The following is an 8,057-nucleotide window of genomic DNA, read 5'->3' on the forward strand; positions in this document are numbered from 1 at the left end:
GGGAGGAGAGGCCATTTGATGAACAGGTGGGATTTCTGGGGGAGGGGGTGAGTGAAAGGGCCCCGGAGAGGAGTGAAACAGCTTGAGCAGAGGCTGAGAGTCAGAAAACAGTGTATGTTCAGGAAAGGCAAGCATCCTGAGGTAGGTGGAGTGCAGGTATGAGGGAGCATGTGTTGAGGAAAGGACAAAGAATGTCAAGGTAAGGGATGTGTGGACTTGGCAGGCAGTGGCACTGTGGCAGCTCAGGGTGGGGGGACAGGGACTGCTTCACATGTACAGACAATTAAAACAGGTGCTGTGGGCAGTGGGGGGACACATTCTACGTGTTAACCATGTCACACCCTTTTCCCAACATCAGAATCCTGCCAGCAACTGTCCAGAAGGATCTCCGTTATACAGATGAGACTGAGGCTCATAAATGTATTGTAACTTACAGTCACACAGCTACAAAGTATGGACTTAGCGTTAAACTCATTTTACCCCAAAGCCTGTGTACTCTGCTTAAGTCCCAATAACTCCAAGTGGCATTAAAGGAAGGGACAAATCTTATAACTTTGAGAGGGATAAGTCATTAGGATGTGCCAGCTGACTGGATGGTGGGAGTGAGGGAAGAGGAGTCCTAGATGGTTCCAAGTTTTCAGCCAAGGGCATAAGAAAGACCAGAATACCCTAAACCAAGGAGGTATGTGGCTGAGGGGAAAATGAGTTGATTTCAGACAATCAAATTTTTATTAAGTACCTGACAGGAGCAGACTGCTCTGCTAGACAATGGATATAAGTGAAATAAAGTCATTGCCCTCAAAGGGCTTGCAGTCTATTGAAATGATTAACAAACAAGTGGGCTTCCCAGGTGTGCTCAGTGGTAAAGAATCCACCTGCCAGTGCAGGAGATGCAAGAGACGCAGATTTGATCCCTGGGTTGAGAAGATCCCCTCAAGCAGGAGACAGTAACCTGCTTCAAGATTCTTGCAGAGAAAATTCCATGGAAGATGATCCTGGCAAGCTACAGTCCATGGGGTGGCAGAGTCAGACACGGCTGAGCACACATTTCACATTTAGGCTGCAATGAACCAAGTGATCTAATGTAGGTGGAACAAAGTAACAGAAATCGTAGGGATTTCTCCAGGGTTCTCCTGTGTACAAACAAGCACCAACCACATATGATGACAGGAGGTGCACCTGCTTAGAATAATACAGTGCTCGAGAAGGTCCTGCAGGGTTGGAGGTAGCAGCATGACCCTGAAGTGCAGGTTTCCAGCAGGCAGGTCTGGAGCTCAAAAGAAAAGTTGGAGTGGCTGGAGACACAGCTTTGGGCATCCTTTTCTGAGTGGACAGGATCCCTCCAAGAGAGGGTGATCAGAAGAACCTTGAGGATGGTCAAAGGGAGGGAAGCCAATAAAGGAGAGAGATTGAAGGGACAGAAAAGTAGGGCAAGAGAGGTGTGCCAAGCAGAGCCCGGGCAGCCACATCTGACACTTCAAAGAAGTCTAATAGGTGAGAGTTCAGAAGATCCTTTGGGTTCAGGACTAGACGATTACAAATTTTGAGAAAACAGTTTCCACTTATCAGAGGGGCAGAAGTCGCTTTACATAGGTTTAAGGAATGAGTGGGAGGTGAGGCAAAGGAGGAGCTGAGTACAAAGTCGTAGAATGGTGAATACTGAAGGTAACCGAGAACCATCTCTCTTTCAACCCACAACTTTTACAGTGAGGAAAATTTTACCAGTTCCCGAAAAAGTGGTTAGTTAGAGGGCTAGTTTCTTGAGACATCACACAGAAAAGGAAGGTGAGAGGTGGAATGGACATTTAAGGGAGAGAGTCCAGGAAAGGCTTTTTATTTTTGAGAAGTAAAGTTGAGTATATAAAATGAAGGCACATGGAAAGAGATACTGAAAACAAGGAAGAGGGGAAAGGGAATGGTAAACATGGGGAAGTGAAATACAGAGTACAAAGAGTCTACCTTAGGAGAAAGAGTCCTCTGACTCAAGAAGAAAAAGGAAACATGAAGGGAAAATAAGACAATAAAGAAGTACTCCTTAGGTGACCCTAAGTTCAATAAAAGCCTAATAGCATCACTGAGAGTAAAGAGCTAGGGAGGTATGTAGATTTAGAACATGGAGGAGTAGATATAGTACTGCAGGAGTAGAACTAGGAAGTCAACAAACAAAGATTAGGGGACCTTAAGGGCTTCCTGAGGTTAGATGACCAGGATTAGTAATAGGCCTCTTCTGAGGATATGACTCTCCTATGATGCTTGGCAGTCCAGGAGAAGGACCCAAGAATGAGACCACTGAGTTTACCCAAATCAAGTTTTTCAAGATCTTATTGGTAGAATATCAGGTAGGGAAGGAGAGGTGAAGAAAGACTGATCTAGATACACGAATTGTTAGATGCGTGGTAGAGATGCTGGTGGAGGAGATTGTGTTATGAAGACCAGAACATGGAAGATGCAAAGGCATGGATTTCAAGAGAGGAGGAGATTATCAGTGGTGCCAAGCGGGGAGAGGACAGCGCCCTCTCCTGCCCCCTGCTCCTAGTGATGGGTGTGGAAGAAAGGGCAGCCTTCACCATAGACAGAATGAACGTTCTTAGGGAAAAGCCAGGTTTCAATGTCCCAGAGGAAGATGCTTTCAAAAGTGAAATAGAGGATTTAAATATATAAGGAGTTCCATAAAATATTGTGGAATGGGTTGTTACAAGCATCCTGTGTTGGATAGGGGATAGAATCCAGGGAGGTTGAATCCCAGTGAGAGTTCTAGAGAAAACTAAGTCTGGAGGGTTTTGCTTCTAGAAGAAAGAGGTTGCTGCTTCTGACATTTAGAATAGGAGATACATTGCATTTATCATAAAGGAAAACATAAATACCTCAAAGGGATCTTAGGAGTGTGTGTAAGGTATTTCTTCCATCTCCATGGCTTTCTTTGTGCTGACAGTTCCCACTGTTGACAATCTAGTTCTGACGTTGCCTCTGAAATCTAGACTCACATATATTGATAGAATTGCCAAGTGACATTTCTTGGCAAGACTCAAATGTTATCCAAGACTTCGATATCTGGCCAATAGATTTAAATCCAAAATTGAACTTCTGGTTCTCCCATCCCATCAGAATCCTGCTTCTGTCTCAATCTCCCCATCTTCCACCCCCCTCATCAATCCATCATCTGGGCCTGTCAATTCTACCCCTGAAATGTATCTCAGTATGTCCCAAATTTGTCTACTTCTGTCCCATCTTCAGGGCAGCCACCGTCTTCTCCCCAGGATTACTGCAGTTGTCTCCTACCTGGTGTCCCTGCTTGCAGTCTTACTCCCCACAGTCCAGTCTAAACACAGGAGCCACAGTGATCTTTTAAAAATGTGAATCCAATCACTTTTACCTCACACCTCCTTCTCTCCTATACATGGACACACCCTGACACCCTCCAAAGGTCCCCCTGGTTGACAACAGTTCAGATGCTTTACCTGTCTTTGCAGGGCCCTGCGTGCTCTGGTCTGCGCCGTGCCCCTGTTCTCTGAGCTTATCCATCTCCCACTCTCTCTGCTCCAGCCTCACTGGCTTCCCTTCCGTTCCTCAGTGCCCCCAGCTCATTTCCATCTTCCGGCCTTTGCAGTAGCTGTTCCCTTTGCCTGGACTGCTTCTCCCCGCAAACCTTCACTCAGCCACTCCTGTCATTTAGGTCTCAGCTTAAAATGCCATTTACTCGGAAAGGACTTTTCTGACCACAGTGTCTAAAGTAGATCCCTGCCGCTCTTAGCACACGTCCATATCTTATTTCCTCATAGCACTACTTACTGCTTTCTTCTTCAGTGTATTTCTTTCTGCCTTGCCTCACTAGAAGGAAAGCTTCCCGATGGCAGGTGCATTGTCTGACCTGTTTATATCCTTACTGCCTAGAATAGTGCCCAGCACGCAGTAAGCTCCCAATCGGTAGGTGTCCAGTATGCTACTGGGAAGAGCAGAGAAACAGCTCCAGAAAGAGTGAAGAGATTGGGCTAAACCAGCAATGTCACTGTCTGGTGGTCAAAGTCAAGTCCAATGCTTTAAGTTCCCAAAAAAGACTCGTTAAATGGAAGGATGAGTTAATAATGGGGAAAAGCAGGATAAAGCTCAACTTCACGTTTGTAGCTCAGATTGAACTTACATTTCAAGTCAGGTTTAACTATAGGGTTAGGAATGGAGATGAGTTAATTCCAAGATGAGCTCTAGAAACAGCGCTGGGTTAGTTTAGTGCATAAGTTTATTTAGGGGGTTCATTATTGAAATGTGTTTAGATTTGAGGTTAGGGTTGATTTTGAGTTGCGATTTGGGTTGAGGTTAAGTATGGGTTAGGATCAAAGTTGACATTAAATCCCAGGTTAGGTTTTGAGGCTAAGTTCAGGTTTGAGGCTGGTATCATTTCAACCTCATTTGGAGGGCTCAGCAATTTCACTAGTTTTCTCCACAGAGACCACTGTAGAAACTGTACTTCCTTGGGTTTGGAGCACAAGACTCTAGTCATCACCCCTCCCACTCAGGGAAAGCCCCAAACCAACTGCTGGCCTCCTCAAGAAAGAAACTGAATTTCACACAACCTCCGAAACTAAGATTGAAACCAAGATTGGTCCATCTCGAGGAGCGTCCCTCAGCGCATCGCAAACAGACCAGCTCTCCTCTTTCCTTCCTCCCTCTCATGTCTCCCTCTCTCTCCTCCTTGCCTTCCCTTTTCGCCCTTCCATGTCCCAATTTTCCTCTCTGACCAAAGCTTCTCCACTTCTGTTTTTCATCATTAATTGCAATGTCATTTTACACTTTATTAGTAATATAGCTGAGGTCTCCAAGTCCATCAGCTCCTACCATTGGAGAGGCAGAAAAAGACAGCAGGAAAGAAAAGGGACTCCAGAGAAAGAGGGGCCCAGAGCAAAGGGAAGGAACAGGGACCAAGAGGGAGGCCAGCAGGGACACAGGACACAGGTTAAAAGAAAGAATATGATGCCAGTAGAGGCCAAGATGCTTCAAAAGGGGCACCTGTGGCTGCCCTTCTTCCACCATCACACCTGGTAAGCCACCAAGACCTGTTGATTTTTGCCTAGAAACTCTCTCCTTTCCATTTTCCTGCTACTGCCTCAGTTTATATGCTGCAGGCTCTTGTCACCTCCTTGCTGAGTTGTTGCAAAACCTTCCCAACTGGTCTCACGTCTGGAGGGGTGGTTTCCCCTCCAGACCCCAGCTCCCATACCTCAATTCATTCTTCCTGTAGCTTCCAGACTCGTGTTTTAAATCTACCAATCTGGGTGGGTCCCTCTCTCACTTAAAAAATTTGGTGGTTTCCCCTCAGAATGAAATCTCTTAGAATGAAATCTTTTCATGGCTCTAAACCCCTCAGGATGTGTTCTCAGCTTGCCTCCCAAGCCTCGTCTCTGTCCCTTCTATCTGTGTTCACTTGCACATGTTAGCACACTTCGTACTCTCTTTTACCTCCAGTCTTTGCACCTTCTGTTCCCTCTATCAAGAATGTCCTTCATCATCTTCTTTACCTCTTGATGCCTGGATCACCTCTCCCCCAGGTCAAGTTTGATGGCTTTACTGTGGGCTGCAAGAATCCCAGGACAGGAGAGCCTGTCTGTGGGCTGAGAGCTTTACTGTGGGCTGCCATCTATGGGGTCTCATAGAGTCGGACACGACTGAAGTGACTTAGCAACAGCAGCAGCCATAAGCGCTCTGTCAGAAAAACTTACCACACTTTATTGTGATTATAACTAACCTGTGTCCCACACTGGTCTTTGAGCTCCCAGAGGTTCGGAGACTGTCTTCCACACATGTTTCCTCAAATGCCTTGTGCAGATGCTTGATAAATGTTTGTGGAATAGAGAGAAAGCTGAAGAGATGGAATGAGGGAATTCCCTGGCAGTCCAATGGTTAAGACTCTGCACTTTCACTCCCATGGCCCAGATTAAATCCCTGGTCACGCATGGAATTAAGATCTGCAAGCCACGAGGCATACCCCCCCACACACAAAAAAAGAGAATGAAGTGATGAGACTAGGAAGGCACGAAAGGCAAAGTTGCAGGGCCTCAAGTAGGGGGATAAAAACAGGAGAACTAGCTCATACACACCCTGAATGTGACTTACTGCCACAGGACACCAAGACCCCTCAGGGACTTTCTGCCAGTGCAACAGAGGGAGGGCTTGAATTTCCATTACCACCGTCCTCAGCCCCAGCCCCTCCAAAACCTTCCACATGAAAGCATTACAAGTCATAAGAGGAGTAATAATATTTGAGGTGGCCAATTGTTTTCTCAGTCTTATGAAATGTGATTAAAATCATCTTAAGAAACGTTGAAACGTTGCTGGTTTTCTTTTTTTTTTTTTTTGACCTGCAACCTACAAGCTAAGCGAAAACTCAGTCGTGTTCAAGAATATTCATATCATCATTTTTCATACTAGCCCCAAACTAGAAACAAACCGAATGCCCATCAACAGAAAAATGGATAGAGTATATTCACACAGCATCACATCGCAATGAAATAAGAATTGCTTGTGTAGATGAATTTCACAAACAACACAAGAGAAAGAAGCCAAACACAGATGAGTTGTCTGTGTGATTTATTTATATGAATTCCAAAAGTAGGAAGAACTGGGATTTCCCAGGTGATCCAGTGGCTAGGACTCCAAGATCCCAATTCATCGTGACTGACTTCAATTCCTGGTCAGGCAGCTGGATCCCACATGCCACAACGAAAGGTTCCATGTGCTTTAACTAGGACCCATCACAGCTAAATAAATAGATAATGGAAGATTTGGGAGAATGGCATTGAAACATGTATAATATCATGTGTGAAACGAGTCACCAGTCCAGGTTCAATGCACGATACTGGATGCTTGGGGCTGGTGCACTGGGACAACCCAGAGGGATGGTATGGGGAGGGAGGAGGGAGGGGGGTGCAGGATGGGGAACAAATGTATACCTGTGGTGGATTCATTTCGATATTTGGCAAAACTAATACAATATTGTAAAGTTTAAAAATAAAATTTAAAAAAAAATAGGAAGAACTAATCTGTAGTTGTAGAGGTCAAAAAGTTGGTTGGTTATCTTTGGGAGGTTTGAACTGAGGGCATGAGAGAACCTTCTGGGGAAGGTTCTAAAAATATGTTGAACTGGATGGTGGCTGCATGGCTCTAAACAGATGAAAAATTTCATCAAGCTGTCTACTTAGGAGAAGTGCACCTCACTGTACCTGAGTTCCAGATCGACAGAAATGGGAAATCCTTAATGATTTTACAACAGTGTACTAGGGCTTCCCTGGTGGCTCAGTGACAGAGAATCCACCTGACAACACAGGAGACACAGGTTTGATTCCTGGTCCAGGAGAATCCCACATGCCATGGAGCAACTAAGCCCATGCACTACAACTACTGAGCCTGTGCTCTAGAGCCTGGGAGCTACAACTACTGAAGCCCATGCACCCTATAGCCGGTGCTTCGCAACAGAGAAGCCACTGCAGTGAGAAGCCCGCACCCTGCAACTAGAGAATAGCTCCCGTTCACCGCAACCAGAGAAAAGTCCATACAGCAACAAAGACTCAGCGCAGCCATAATGAAAGGAAGGAAGGAAGGAAGAAAATTATAAAAACAAAACAATGTATTGGCTTTACAAACACAGCTTCAAGACAGGTCATTTTGCTATCTCCACCCCATTCTAGAACACCACCCTTGAGCTCCACCTGTGTGGAATTCTGAAGCCTGCAGTGTAGAGAACTTAGGCAGTTACCACATTCCTTGATGCTGGAATGTGTTTGTTTGGGGTTGTATAAATCTGATCTTCCGAGTCCACCTAAGGTTGGGATGAGGTGGAGGGAGTCCTTCAGTAAGATGAGACCTCATCATACGTGAGTTCAGAGCCTCATCCCTGAGTGGGATTTTCCAAACCAAGACACTTCTAAGAGCAGAACGGAGCTCCATGAATGTTTCCACCAGGACAACAGGCATAAACCAGGATGTCCCAGGCAGGAGGGTGTATAATGCAACTTCTTGATATGAAACCCACCAGATGACCTGGAAAATACACAGACTGGGACAAGTTG

The sequence above is a fragment of the Bison bison genome, unplaced genomic scaffold, assembly GCF_000754665.1.
Source record: "Bison bison bison isolate TAMUID 2011002044 unplaced genomic scaffold, Bison_UMD1.0 scf7180017863415, whole genome shotgun sequence".
NCBI classification, from domain to species: domain Eukaryota; kingdom Metazoa; phylum Chordata; class Mammalia; order Artiodactyla; family Bovidae; genus Bison; species Bison bison.